Below are 13,489 nucleotides of genomic sequence, written 5' to 3'. Positions count from 1 at the left end.
TGGAGGCTTTGTGAGATGTCTAAAAATTCACAGGCCTGCCTTTTCTCCTCCTCCTTCTTCCTTGTTATAAAGTTTTCTTACCAATGGTTGTGTGGTTGTTCTTGTGTAAGTGAGTCACCTGACTTCAGGGAAACAATGAGGGTGTTTTTATTTTTTTTATTTTTTTAGTCGGTCGTGGGGCTTGAACTCTGGGCCTGGGCGTTGTCCCTCAGCTCTTCAGCTCAAGGCCAGCGCTCTACCACTTGAGCTACAGCGCCACTTCCGGTTTTCTGGTGGTTTATTGGAGATAGGAGTCTCACGGTCTTTCTTGCCCGGGCTGGCTTTGAACCGCGATCCTCAGATCTCAGCCTCCTGAGTAGCTAGGATTACAGGCGTGAGCCACCAGCGCCCGGCATGAGGGTGTTTTTATAACTGTGGCCTTAAACTTGGCTTTTGGAGAACCAGAATCTCCTTTGAGTTCAATCTCATTATCCAAGAATATGGACTGTAGCCAGGTGCTGGTGGCTCATAGCTGTAATCCTAGCTATTCAGAAGGCTGAGATCTGAGGATCACTATTGAAAGCCAGACTGAGCTGTAAAATCTGTGGGGTGCTTTTCTCCAATTAACCACCCAAGAACCAAAAGTAGACCTGTGGCTCAACTGGTAGAATGCTAGTCTTGAGCACAAAACCTCAGAGACAGTGCCTAGGCCCTGAGACCAAGCCCCAGTACCAGAGCATACACACTCACTCATATGCACTGATACACAAAAAAATGTGGTTTGTTGTTCTGCTTATTCAAATTGCTCTTTCCTTCCATGTGTATGTTACTGTTTTCTTTATATGGGTTTAAATATTTCTTGCCAAGTTCACACCTAGTTTTTTTGTGTTTTGCTGTTGTATGTGTGATTATTTTTCAGATAGATAGATAGATAGATAGATAGATAGATAGATAGATAGATAGATAGATAGATAGATAGATAGATAGATAGAAAGAAAGAAATTTGGTAGTACTAGGGTTTGAACGCAGGGCTTAACACTTTCTAGGCAAATGTTGTACTACTTGAACCACACCCCAATGCCTTTTGTTTTAAAGAATCTTGGACTTTTTTTTTTTTTTTGCCAATTCTGGGGCTTGAACTTATGGCCTGGGCAGTCCTTGGGCCACTATGTGCTCAAGGCCTAGCGCTCTACCACTTGTACCACAGCACCACTTCCTGTTTTTTCTGAGTAGTTTATTGGAGATAAGTGTCTCCTGGACTTTTCTGCTGCGCCGGGGGCCCTGCAGGCTGTACATCCTGGTGCCCAGCAGCCGCGGGGGCCCGGTGAGGCCGTGCACGGTGAGCTGGCACTGACCTGCAACATAACCACGGCAGCAGGAAATCTTCAGTGCCCCCAACCGGGCTCGGACCACTGTGTGTTCTTGTCATTGAGCAAAACTGTCATTAGGTAGCTCGTGACTGCACTTAAATAATTTTTTTAGTTTGAAGAAGAAACCCAAACCGGCAGAACTTGTATTGAAACAAATTTTTACAAGACCACACACAGAAGATATTTTTCTAGAAACCTACTTAGGACATGAGATCAGAGCATCACTGACTTTTCTGCCCGGGCTGGCTTTGAACTGTGATCCTCCAATCTCAGCCTCCTGAGTAGCTAGGATTACTGGCTTGAGCCACTGGTACCCAGCTTGGACTTTCTCTTGTACTTTTGCCCCGTTGGCCTTGGACTACAGTCTTTCTACCTTTTCCTCTTGTGTTGCTGGAATTTTAGGACATGCACCATCATATCAGTTGTTTTCTTTGAAATATAGGATCTTGGTAGGTTCTTTTCTTTTCTCCCAGATTAGCCTGAAACCTAAAATCCTATTTCCATCTCCCGAGTTGCAGGGATTACAGGCATGAGCCATGAGTGCCCAGTTGTATTAATACATTTGAAAACACATTGAAATGTGACTATTATATCCTCATGTCTGTTTTATTATTTTAACATTAAGATTACCTTTGCTGTAGAGATATTAACAGATTCCCTTGAGTTGAATCACTCGTGCATTTCTGAAATGAACTTACATTCATGCATTTGAAGACTACCATGAATATATTTCCAGCTCTGCAGAGGCTTATTCTGGTTCAAATTCCCCCGTGTCTCTAATAGCATCTACTATACATTTATTGGAAGAACATTGTATGGATTTTATTCTCTTTAGAGTAAAGGTTATGTTGTTTCTCTTAAAAATAAAGACCAACAGATATTTCTAATAGATTAAACTATATATAAAAATACAACAGCAAAAGCTTTAAATTGTCTGGCATTGAGCAGGACAGGGTGTCTCAAACCTGCAATCATAGCTAATTAGAAGGGAGAAATGGGGATGATCGTGGTTTGAGGCAGTGTAGGCAAAAATAAATATCTGAGAGACGCCATATTGACCTATGGCTAGGCACGGTGTGTGTTATGTGCCTGTCATCTCAGCTATTGGGAAAAGCTGGGTGAAGTGGTACATGTCTGTCATCACAGAGATGTGGGGAAGCACCAACAGGAGGATCATGGTCCAATCCAGCCTTGGCAGAATATGAGACTCTGTCTCATAAGTAACCAGTGCAGATAGGTGCTGATGGAGTAGCTTGTGGTAGAGCTCCCGCCTGGCAAGTCCTGAGTTCAATCCCCAGTACTGCCAGAAAAAAAATAGGTACCAATCAGAAATGCTCAATTTAATACTACATTTCTTTTTCTATTATATAAAAATAACGGTTATGCTGGATGCCAGTAGTTTTTTTTTTTTTTAACCACTGTTCCTTCACTGGAAGTTTATTTGCTTCAGCTAATTAAGGCCATGCTGCCCTCATCTCAAGGACCCTTCTGCCCTTGATTCACACACACTTTCCCAAAGGCTTTGAACAGCTGAGATTTCTTCCACATGGAAATGACTCCGAATATTGACGCACAGGCTAAGGGGGCATGCTCAGTATCTGTATTTCGTGGAGTAGTCCTTGGGAGAGACCACCAATCCACGTCCTTTGCGGGCACCACGGTACACGGTCTCTATGATGTCCACCATTTCCTGCTTGTCTTCCATGGCCCAATTAATTTTGTTGTTGTTGCCAGTGCCCAAATCAATCATGATGTGTTTGTTCCTGAAGAAAAACATGACAGTACATGGATCATATAACTCATACATTTTGTTGAAGTCAGGTACTTCTGTAATATCCACAAGATAAATAACTGCAAAATTTTTAACCTCGTCCATCTTCATGCAGGTGGGGTACCAGTCGTGTCTGAACCGAATGACCACCACGCGGTCCTCCTCCGACAGGATGGCCTGGTCCACCTGCCAGCCGTTGTGCAGGTGCGGGAGCATGTACGACATCCTGACGTGGCCCTACGCCTCGGGCGGCTGGGGCCGCCCCGCCTGGTCCCCGCTCCCGCTCCCGCTCCCTGAATGCCAGTAGTTTATGCCTGTAATCCCAGCTACTCAGGAAGCTGAGATCTGAGGATCATGCTTTCAAAGCCAGCCCAGGCAGGAGAGTTTGTGAGACCAATTAGCCACCAAAAAGCTGGAAGTGGTGTTGTGGTTCAAGTGGTAGAGTACTAGCTTTGAGGAAAAAAAAAATCACTCATTCTTACCACTGGCTACCTGCTTAGCCCCTGTGTGTTTCCAACATCTGTTTCTGTGACGTGAACAGAAGAGGGAGATGGAAGGTGCTATTACCAGATTGGCGGTCTTTCATTATAAAATGATTCATTTCTAGAACTGAGAGAAAAAAGAAAAACAAACTACCACTCCTTCACATGAATCCTCTTCCTCATCCTCAGCCATCCTCCTAAGCCGTTACTTTGATGATTTTTTTCACTCATTTCAGCTCTGTTCCCAGCTCTTCCTAAATTATTTATGAGCTCCACAATGGTGGGATTTTAATTCTCACTTTGTAATTGGTTTCCTTACTTCTGTCTCCAGTCTCTCTTTTTTCCCTCATCCGAGTCTCATCTTTTTATCACTCTGAATCCTTCTCTGGCTTGATGTATATTCTCATTAGCTTTTGAGTCTCCCCTGGCAGGAAGCTTCTGTCTCTTGGCCGCTGTTTCAGTTCCTGTTTCCAAGCTCTGTGTTCACACTTCTGGCTTGCCCCAAACGAGTGTGTTTGCACACGCGCCATGCCAGTGCATTGTCCTGTTCCTATGCCAGGCGGTTGGCTCTGGTGCAACTCTGATGTGTGTGAATTCTCCCCAGTGCATCTTCTCTCGTCAGCCTCAGTGTCGGACCTGAGTTTCCTCATGTGGAATGTCCTACCCAGGAGGATGCATGTGGTACCCAGGGTGGCTCAGAACTCCCTGGAGAGGGCCCTGGAGAATCCCTGGGAAATGTCCTGTTGTCTGGGTCAGGGCTGAGCCCCACAGCGGGCCACATCACCCACCTCTCAAGATAGACCCTTTCCTTTTATAGATTCCTGATGTGCTGTGTAGGAGCTTTTTAAATTTTTTTAAATTTATTTTTATATTTTTGGTGCTGGTCCTGGGGCTTGAGGTCAGGTCCTGTGTGTGTGCGTGTGTGTGTGTGTGTGTGTGTGTGTGTGTGTGTGTGTGTGTGTGTGTGTGTGTGTGTGTGTGTGTTTTCACTCAAGGATAGTACTCTACCACATGAGCCACAGCTCTCCTCCTACTTCTGGCTTTTTTAGCGATTCATTGGATATGAAAGTCTCAAGGACTTTCCTGCCTGGGCTGACTTCAAGCTATGATCCTCAGATCTCAGCCTCTTGAGGAGCTAGGATTACAGGTGTGAGCCCCCAGCATCCATCCCTATGTTGTGAGCTTTATGCCAAAGGTATTTAAAAATGTTGCTAGACTTCCTTCTGCCCACCTTAGTTCCCTTCACCCCCAGGGGAAGATGCTAGGGGAAACTCTAGATTCAGTCTGCTCACCTGCAAGCAGGAGCTGAGAGTAGGTAAGACAGCATCTTCCACAGGTCCTTTCCTCAACTATTTCTGCGCCTCATAACATGACATTGTGACTTTTGTTTCTTGTCTGTTTGGTGGGGGTTAATCTCTTAAGATGTTTCTCTCGTCCACATGAGGACTCAGAGGAGGGAGGCCCATGGTCTCCGCCGGCTGGGTCCCCACACTGTTGGCTTTGTGGAACTTCCTGCAGGTGACGAGGTAGGAGGAAGTTAGGTCATTGGGACATGCTTGTGAAGGGGATGTTGAGACTTTCCTCGCTCTCTGATTTCTTCCCTCCCTCCCTCTCTCCCTCTGTCACTCCCTCCCTTCCTTCCTTCCTTTTGAAGAGTCTTACTAAGTTACCCAGGCTGGCTTTGAACTTGGAATCTTTTCACCTCGGCCTCCAAGTAAGTGCTACTAAAGACATTCTCTACCATGCCTAGCCTCTCTGTCTCTCCTCTTTGTTTCTGTCTCTGCCACTCTGTCCTGTCTGCCTCATGCTGTGTCCATCCCTAGCCCTCCCTTCCTGATTGCTGTGGAGTGAGCAGCTCCCCCCAGAAGCACTCCTTCCATGATATTCTGCCTCACCACAGACCCAGAAAGCGACAGGGCCAACTCACCGTGGAAGGAAACTTCTGGAAGTGTGAGCCAAAATGACCCTTTCCTCCTTATACATTTGTATGAGGTGATTTTGTCACAGTGATAAAAAGCTGTTTCTCCTGGGAGCATCTTACGTGCATGGAGGGCCAGATCCCAGGCTGGTTTTCTTTTGATCATTCTTGGTCACAAGCCCACAAAGCTAGTATGGAAATTTGCTAAGGGCTTCTGTGTTCCAGACATTACACTGTGGGCGCACTATGAGTTTATTTCTTTCTTTAGCAGCATTCGAGTTGGAACTCAAAGCCTCAAGCTTACTCAGCTTGCTAGCTTTGCTGGGCACTCTACCCCTTGAGCCACTCCTCCTCCAGCCTGGCTTTTTGCTAGTGAATTTCGAGATTGGAATCTTCCAGACTACTTAATGCCTGGGCTGGCCTTGAACTGCAGTCCTCTAGATCTCAACCTCTTCAGCTAGGATTACAGGCACGAGCTACCAGCATCTGGCTGCAATACACTTTACATTTTTAAGAATCTCACCATCATCCTGTGCAATTGGTGTCACTGTTCAATACCTGCTAGAGATGAGGAAACTGAGGCACAGAGACAGTAATCACACTGACTGGATGTGAATCTAGACAATCCTGTCCCTTTAGTGTCCTGCTAGGTGCTGTATTTCAAGGATTAAAACTGCTTCTAGTGGATTTTCTCTGATCGCTGCCCTTACAGTCATGTGGCAATTAATGACCTCTCACTGAATGTCTTTTCTTTGGTGATGATTCACCGGGCTGTTTCATTCTGCTCTCTTGGGCCTTTCAGTTGGGCCTGAGAACTAAACTGCCATAGAGCCAATGAACAGAAGAACATGCAATCTTCTATAGTTTTCTGTGACACAAGAGCCTTCATAGACACACAGAGAACCCAGGAAGTGGCGGGGCTCAGCTGCTTTAAACAAGGAGGAACACAGAGAGAGAATGGCAGAAAATATTCTAGCGGCCTTGATGCAGGATGGTAGTTAAGCGAGCTTGTTTGTACCAAATCCTCTAGACTCCCTGGTGAGTCATGCTTCCCCCTCCACTTCACCCCAATACAGAGAGGGCATCTTTCACAGGTGAATTTTTAATCTGAAGAGATTAGGAAACCTTGTTTATTCAAACCTAAGAAACTGGATAGAATCCATAGGGCAAATTCTTGCACAAGTCACTCTAGAAAGAGGTCCTGTGATGCACCAGGTAGCACACCCCAGCAGCTGCACCTGTGTGGCGCATGCACTGCCCCCCACCCTGGGAACCCAGAGTGAGCTCAGACCTCTGCCTTGCCAGGGAGGAGAAACTAGAGGTCAGGAAGTGAGGATCGCAGTATAAGGCCAGGCTTGCTCTGAAATTGTGTTGTGTTCTGTGGCTTTCCTGCTCCTGGGCCAACTTGGCAGAAACTGCACCTCAAAAGCCAGGCATTGATGGCTCACATCTGTAATTCTAGCTATTTAGGAAGCTGAGATCTGAAGATTGAGGTTCACAGCCAGCTTGCGTAGTTATCTCCAAGTAACTACCAGAAAACTAGAAGTGACACTGTGGCTCAAAGTGGTAACTTGAACAGAAGAACTCAGGGACAGCGCTCAGTCCCTGAGTTCAAATCCCACAACTGACAAAAAAAAAAAAAGATTCAGTATCCAAATAAATCACACTGGAGGTTCAAGCTTTAACATATAGTAAATTTGGAGAACCACAGCAATGGGAAGATTGGTGTTTTTGTTTTTGTCCCCCCCCCCTTAATTGCTTCTGTTTTTTTTTTTTCTTTTCTTTCTAGAGCAATCCTCCAGAATCTGTTGCATTTGGGTTGTAAATTCCCACAGGGAGGTTGTCAGTCTCAGTGTCTGATTTACAAATTTCTTCTTAGTTTCTGCATCATTACTCAATCTGAGGTATTACTGATGACAGAAAGTAATAGGATGGACAGTATGTTCAGATTAAACATTCCAGTAGACTTTTGGGTATCTCCTGTGTTGACTTAGGATGTCAAATATGGCCACCTTTTAAAATTTGACTATTCAGACTTTCATGCTATATGAACAAGTCAGGGTCCCCTATATTATTTTAGCAGAGTACAGCATTTGAAAGTGATATTCTCATTTAGTTATACAAGAAAAAAAGCAGGGAGAAATTCTCCCTTACACAGTTAATTTGTGTGTGTGTGTGTGTGTGAGAGAGAGAGAGAGAGAGAGAGAGAGAGAGAGAGAGAGAGAGAGAGAGAGAGAGAAAGAGAGAGAGTCATGGGGCTTGAACTCTGGGCCTGGGCATTGTCCCTCAGCTCTTCAGCTCAAGGCTAGTGCTCTACCTCTTGATTACAGTGCCACTTCGGGTTTTCTAGTGGTTCATTGGAGATAAGATTCTCATAGACTTTTCTGCCTGGACTGGCTTTGAACAGCAATCCTCAGATCTCAGCCTCCTGAGTAGCTAGGATCATAGGCATGAGCCACCAGCACCCGGACTGTCTCTGCAGTCTTTTGCTCAAGGCTAGCCCTCTACCACTTTAAATCACAGCTCCACTTGTGGTGTTCTGGTTGTTCATTGGAGATAGGGGTCTCACTTTTCAGCTTGGGGCTGACTTTGAACCATGATCCTAAGATCTCAGCCTCCTACTCAGTTGAATTCTTAACAAATGAACTTTAAAAAAATAAAGGGGGGAGGTGGGCTGGGAAGGTGGCTCAGTGGTAGAGAGCTTGCCTTGTATGCATGAGGCCCTGGGTTCGATTCCTCAGCACCACATAAACAGAAAAAGCCGGAAGTGGTGTTGTGTCTCAAGTGGTAGAACGCTAGTCTATAGCTGAATAGCTGAGGGACAGCGCCCAGGCCCAGAGTTCAGGCCCCATAACTGACAAAGAAAAAGAAAAAAGAAAATAAAATAGAGGGCAGGGGGGAATATTGCAGATTTGTTCTTCCTGAAGGTCTTAGATACCTTGCTATCACTTACTCCTGGACAGGGGGAGCCATTTGAGCAAGGGGTGGGGAGGGGCAGGGGCTGCCTTGTGGATACTGTGGTTGGCCGGAAGCCAGCACCAAGGCTGAGGGGCTTGATGGTGGGCCTCAGGACAGCCAGGAGGCCCTTAAAAGTTCTACCACTTCTCTGCAGAAGTTTACATCACACAGAGGACACTGCAGATGCCAACCATAGCAGAGCCACCCCCCCAGCAGTGCCATTCCCCAGCAGTGCCAGCCCTCCCCCACCCCCACCCCCCACTCCCGCCAGGGGAAGCCAGAGTCAGGTGAGGCCTGCCTGCTCCAGGCTCTGCCTCAGCTCCAGGGACAGGAGCTGGGCAGTCATTGTGTACCCTGCAAGCAATGTCTAGCGTGATCCCAGCTTCCTACCCTGGTAGTTTCTGGAAAGGACATGTGTCGTGTAATTCATTTGGAGAGTCAATGATATCCAAAATAGATAAACATATAAACACCGACCATTCCAAAGACAGAATGTTCCAGAATTGATGAGCCATTAAAAAAAAAAAAATTGCCTGAGGGTTCCAAACCTCTCTTCCTTCTTGTGGGAATGGCTCCCTGTTTTTTTATTTTTTTTTAAAATTTTTCTTCTCCTTTCCATTTGCTGTAAAATGAATTCAAATGGTTGGCAGGGGGAAAAAATTAAAAAGGATGTAATTATTTTTGGCAAGCAGGACAAGGTTATAAATATGCCCATTTTGAAGCTATCGCAAAGGCTCTTGTCTCATTCATTTGAAAATCTAATATGAAGTGGTCTAGCTTTTTAATGGACTTCAGCTTTATCAACCTCTGTTGGAATTAATTTTCATTTGGCGTCCACCTGGCTCAGGACATCGCTACAATGCATGGGAATTGTGCCACTCTTCAAAACACTGGAGTCTGGGCTCCCTGGTGCTCAGTGTGTGGTGGTGTACAGGACTTAGTATCACTTATGAAAAGATGGGTGATTGGGTAGCTTAGACTTCTGATATATATATATATAAAATTATTACATGTACTATATACTATATATTCTATAGTCTATCATATTATATATGCTATATATTAATGTGTATGTATATATTATATTATTTTTTGGTGCTGGTCCTGAGGCTTACTAATGGCCTGGTCACTCTCTCCAGCTTGGAACCTCAACCCCTCAGCTCTCAGCCTCCTGGGTAGCTAGGATTACATCTGTGAATGAGCAGCACCCAGCTTATAATCTTTTAAAAGGCTCTCTCTTTTTTCAGTCAGGTTGGCAGTTGGTGTCCCTGGGGAGTTGGCTCCGGGACACTGCATGAATATGAAATCTATGACTCTCCAATCCCCTGTGCAAATGGCACAGCGCATTGCATAGAGCATGCACGCGTCCTCCGGATGCCTTAAACCATCTCCAAAGGACTCGTGCCATCCAGTGCAGGGTGGATGCTATATAAAGAGTTGTCACATTATGCTATTTAGGGAATAATGACAAGGAAAAGTCTGTACATGTTCAGTACAGGTGCTTTTTATTTTTTTTTTCCTCAAACATTTTCAATCTGAGGTTCGTTGAAGCTATGGGTGCAGAGTCTGTGGGTGGAAGGATGCTGTGGGCCTAAGCTTGCCGAAAGGTTTCATTTGTTTTGAATAGGGACTGTTGTGCCTTCTATAGTATTTGTATATTTGCTATTCTGCAGACAAATTTGTATAGCTTTTATCTATGCATTTCTCATTTCCTCCTCTGCTTACTCCTAGTCTAAGGTACCCCCATCTCTCATCTCCAGGAATGCTTGTATCAGAAAAGGCTCTCTAGAGACACAGAATCAGTAGGGGATAGATAGATAGATAGATAGATTGATAGATAGATAGATAGATAGATAGATAGATAGATAGATAGATAGATACATGCCTAATACATACATACCTAATAGATGTAAAAATTAGATGATATAAAAAGAAGATAGAAAGATAATATTGTAGATAGATGACACATAGAAAGATGATAGATGGTACGTAGATGATAGATATAGAAACAAGATAGAAAGATGATAGACAGATGATACATAGACGATCAATGGAAGATAGGTAGATGATGGATATAGAAAGAAGATAGATGACAGAAAGATGATAGATGATACAAAGATGATTATAGATAATAAATCAATGATAGATATAAAAAGAAGATAGGCAATAGATAGCAGTTAGGTAGATAATAGATATAGAAAGATGATAGACTGATTGATAAAATAATTGTGTGTCTTTCTAGTATTCAAATATCTTGTTTCATTTTCTTCTGATTTTCCTGGCTGGGGCCTCAGTACAATGAAGAATTGCTGTGAGTTTCATTGTCTTATTCTTTATCCTGGAGGAAATATTCTCAATATTTTATAATAAAGTGTGATGTTTTATGCAAGTTTTTTGTATTTATTGTTGAAGATCCTTTGAATTGAAGCTTGCTGAGATTTTTTTCATTAGGCTTTTTAGAAATCATGCATACTGAATTTTATCATGTGACTCATCTTTCTTTTGAGAAGACTATGAGAGAAATTCTCATATTCTGTTAATGAAATTCTTTATTCTGTTAATACAGTGAAAAGCTTTGATTGATTTTGAATGTTAAGTGAATCTGTTTTCCTCGTCTGAACTTAGCTGACTCTTGATTTAGATTATTAATGTTTTGTTTTGGACTTTTGACTCTGTATTCATGAGAGAGATTGGACTTTAATGTTCATTTTCAGGTGTTCTTATCAGATTTTGTGTGTGTGTGTGTGTGTGTGTGTGTGTGTGTGTGTGTGTGTGTGTGTGTGTGCTGGTGCTAGGGTTGGTGCTGGAGGTGTCCCTCGTCTTTCTCTCTCAAGGCTGGTGCTCTACCAATTGACCACAGCTCCAGTTCTGGCTTTTTGGTGGAGATAAGAGTCTGCTCTGGCTGGTTTCAATCTGCAATCCTCAGATCTCAGTCTCCTGAGTGGCTAGGTTTACAGGCATGAGCCACTGAGTCAGAAGTCTTTATTGAAGACTGATGTTGTTTCTTCCATAAAATTTCAGCAGAATTCACAAGTGAAGTCACCTGGATCTGGAATTTTCCCTCAGGGAAGGTTTAGAATCCCAGATTCAGAAGCTGCCAGGGACATTTAATTTTTATTTATTTACTTACTTACTTGTTTGTTTTTTGCCAATCTTGAAGCTTGAACTCTGATCCTGGGCACTGTCCCTGAATTCCTTTTTGCTCAGGGATAGCATTCTATCACTTGAGCCTCAGCATCACTTCCAGCTTTTTCTGAGTAGTTTATTGGTGCTAAGAGTCTCATGGATTTTCCTGCTGGGGCTGACTTTGAACCACAATCCTCTAACACATAGACCCTTCTAGGACAAACTCAAACCATAAACAAGCCACAACACTATTGAACAACAAGGAAAAGTAGAGCTTGTGGGGGAAAAGGGAGAGAAGGAAAGGGACCGTGGCTCCTAGCTACTCAGGAGGCTGAGATCTGAGGATCACAGTTTGAAGCCAACCTGGGTAGGAAAGTCTGTGAGAGTCTTATCTCCAGTTAACCACCCCAAAAAGCCAGAAATGGAGTTGTGGCTCAGGTGGTAGAGTTCTGGTCTTGAGCATAAAACCTCAGGGACAGTGCCCAGGTCCTGAGTTCAAGCCTTGACACACACACACACGCACGCACGCACGCACGCACGCACTTGGATTAGGAGTAGAGACAGTAACCTTAATCAACATATCCACCCAGCTCACTGATTTCAATATCCTCTTCACTTGGCCTCGCCTAAAGGAACTCATTTGAAACTTGTTTCTATTTCATCTCCATTTCCTTTTCTTCTTTCTGGACGATGTCAAGGTTATTTGGGTCGAGAATATTACTAAGGGTTTCCTTTTCCATTCAAGAGCCCTTTGAACAATTATACTGTGCTTTATATTCACTTGGTTATGGTCCATTAAGATCTTAAAATGGGTATAGAAAGACACCTGCATATCTAGATTTATTACAGCACTGCTCACAACAGCCAAAGGATGGAATCAGCCCTGTATGCAACAATAGATGACTGGGTAAGAAAAGGTCACAGTAATACAAGATGGATTCTTGATTCTTCCTATTGATTCCTGTACTCTTTTCTCTTTCCTTAGATCCCTATTGTATTTACTTTTTCATGAGAATGTACACAAGTATTCTTAGAGAATATACATGGGAAATATGTACGTTCTGGCTCTGCATGTGCATTAATATAGTTTTAAGTTCTGACATAATGGTAGCTCTCCTGGGTAGAGAGTTTTCCACCCTCCCCACCCACTCAGTGCTGGGGCTCAAACTCTCTGGGCCTGGGCACTATTCTTGAGCTCCTTTTGCTCAAGGCTAGTGCACTGCCACTTGAGCCACACATCCAATTCTGGCTTTTTCTGTGATTAATTGAAGATAAGAGTCTCACAGAATTTCCTGCCCAGGCTGGCTCTCGGCCTCTATCCTCAGGTCTCAGTCTCCTGAATAGTTAGGATTACAGGCGTGAGCCACTAGCACCCAGCTGGGTAGAGAATTCTTAATTCTTCCTTCTCCCTAAGTCAGTAACTGTTTTCCCTAGTCTTTCCCTCCTGTGATTACAGGTGACAAATGTCATTTAAAACTCATCAATTTCCAGAAGTGACTTGTTTTTTTTTCTATTCTTGAAATTCAGAAAACTGCCAGGACGTGTCTCAATTCTGTCTTGTTCAGAACCCTGGATGTTCCAACTTGATTGTTCCTTTGTTGGGAGTCCTTTATTGATACTCTGTCATAATTTTGCATTCTTTCCCAACCTTTTACACTTAACATTTTCATTTTATGCCCCTCCTCTACCCACCACATCTTCATTTTTCATTTGTGCTTTCTGGTTCGTTTGCTTTTCATTTTGTGTTGCAAGACACGTCTTTCATTTGATCTTCCTAAAAGAGCACTTGGTGTTCTACAGCGTAGGCTGGGCTCTTTTTTTTTTTTTTCCCTAATATCTGTACGACATTTTTTAAATGAAAGTACTGAGCATTCTTTGGTCCTTG

General features: G+C 43.7%; 1 protein-coding gene and 1 pseudogene across 4 annotated transcripts in view; one reads left to right on the top strand and one right to left on the bottom strand.

Annotated features, from left to right (window-relative positions):
* The window catches only part of Entrep2 (endosomal transmembrane epsin interactor 2), a 161,435-nt gene that overhangs the window by 90,900 nt on the left and 57,046 nt on the right, over positions 1-13,489 (top strand). The window contains exon 1 of one of the 4 annotated variants that reach the window (XM_070043117.1): positions 3,244-3,324. The exons of the other annotated variants lie outside the window; for them this stretch is intronic. The gene's annotated coding sequence lies outside the window, so the exon portion shown is untranslated. Of the gene's footprint in view, positions 1-3,243; positions 3,325-13,489 lie in introns of those variants that run through there. 4 annotated transcript variants of the gene reach the window in all.
* Positions 2,771-3,361, bottom strand: LOC138842019 (thioredoxin-like protein 4A pseudogene; annotated as a pseudogene).

This window comes from Dipodomys merriami, unplaced genomic scaffold (genome assembly GCF_024711535.1).
Source record: "Dipodomys merriami isolate MVZ:Mamm:240054 unplaced genomic scaffold, mDipMer1.0.p SCAF_33, whole genome shotgun sequence".
NCBI classification, from domain to species: domain Eukaryota; kingdom Metazoa; phylum Chordata; class Mammalia; order Rodentia; family Heteromyidae; genus Dipodomys; species Dipodomys merriami.
Note: the sequence above shows the minus strand (reverse complement) of the source record. Positions and strands in the feature narration are given on the sequence as shown.